The sequence below is a fragment of the Mustela nigripes genome, unplaced genomic scaffold, assembly GCF_022355385.1.
Source record: "Mustela nigripes isolate SB6536 unplaced genomic scaffold, MUSNIG.SB6536 HiC_scaffold_4872, whole genome shotgun sequence".
In the NCBI taxonomy this organism is placed as follows: domain Eukaryota; kingdom Metazoa; phylum Chordata; class Mammalia; order Carnivora; family Mustelidae; genus Mustela; species Mustela nigripes.
The window spans coordinates 1359-3010 of NW_026744278.1; the positions used below are offsets into that span (position 1 = coordinate 1359).

Genomic DNA, 1652 nt, shown 5'->3' on the forward strand with positions numbered 1-1652 from the left:
GGAAAAAACTTCTATCATATTCTTGGTTATTCAGTCTTCAAATACCTCCATGAATCTTTCACACCCTGTCTTCATCTCAGTCTATATACACACTACCCTATTTTCCAGCTGGTTACAGATTGACTTCAATTCTTTAAGACATTTCTTTTTAAAATGCATTGATTACAGGGACAAATTTACATGCATTTAAAAATACAAAACTACTCTTTCACAGAGCAAAAGCATTTGTCAAAACATAGTGCGCTTGCATCTTTTTCTTACCCCACTTTCTCTTTGTGAAATAGGCATCAGCATTAGGGTCATTAAAGTGTCTGCTCATCATAGTCTCTCCTCCAGCATGGAAATCATATGCAAACACAAGAGCTTAAAATAAAACACAAACACTCATTACTGCAATCTGACTTCAAATAATGAAGCCCATAAGCAGAAAGACAAGTACAAATTACTCACAAGGCTCTGCAAATGCTTTAGTGGTAAATACTTCACGCAAGGTTACAATATTTGAATGCTGAATTTTTTTCCACATATCGACCAACACCATGCACTTTGTGTTGACAAGACGAAAACCTGGAAAAGAAAATCTTTTCGACTCAACTGTAAGTGACATCTCCCCTTTATTCCATCAGAAATGTGAAGAATAAGCCATGTTATGTATCATTTGTGAGCTATTAATTTCCAAATGAAATACATTTATTTATTATCCTTTAAACCTGCATATTAAGTAAATAAATATATGCAGGAATATTTCAATAATCTTAGCCTCAATAACATGCTTCAAAAAGAGGATAATTTATCTTCCTTACCATGTATCCTCCGAAGGCAATATGGCAGATCATCTTTGCTATTAACAGCTTTGTAGCAAGATGTAATGTATCCAAAATTACTTGATTTCTGTATCCGGTTGGGTGGTGGCAGTGGTTCTAGAGGGAAGAGGCTATGGTAGCTGTCAACTTCTGTAGGGACTGCTAGAGTAATTCACAGGAAGACAACTTTAATTTCCTGATATTCATCAATCTTTCAGAGAAATAAAGAAACCCAATCTACCATAAACCACTGGTATCAAAACATACTTTTGAATTCTGGAAGTGTCAACATTTGTAACAATTCTATAAACCAAACTGGTCTCACTATCAATAAAAATAGGCATTATAAAACAACAAAAGAACAACCAGATTTCATACATCGAAACATTTCTTATCTCTAATAGCACAAAACTACTCTTTGTTTCTCAGCTATTAGAAACAATTTATTTTCTCACTTAGAGATGTTAAACATTTATTGATTCTGATGTTGAATAAAAATCAAGACAGATTTTGCGTCTATAAAGTTTACACAAAATATACTTAGTGGTGTTAAGCATATGCATTCTTGTTTTTTAAGGCATAAAGAAATTCAGAACAAGTAACATTAAGTTAGAGCATATGTGTGACATGTCTGTGTATGTATGTGTAAATATGGCAATCTATCAAAACGTTCAACCATAGGGTAGAATAGCACAATTTTAATTCCTAGCAAAATGTAAAAGAAAAAAATTGAAAACAACTTTACCTTATGCTTTCAGTGTTCCTCAAAGTAAGAAAAATTATGTTTAAGAATAACCAGGATATATGAGATAGAGCATCATTAATTCTCTTTTACCTTAGTTTTATAGG

General features: G+C 32.7%; 1 long non-coding RNA gene across 1 annotated transcript; it reads right to left on the reverse strand.

The window, feature by feature from the left end:
* Positions 1-262: 262 nt before the first annotated feature.
* LOC132009115 (uncharacterized) lies at positions 263-986 on the reverse strand. Its single transcript, XR_009401795.1, has 3 exons — positions 804-986; positions 451-567; positions 263-363 (listed from the first exon to the last, which is right to left on the reverse strand). It is a non-coding gene; the product is annotated as an uncharacterized LOC132009115 (long non-coding RNA).
* Between the last annotated feature and the right edge of the window lie 666 nt (positions 987-1652).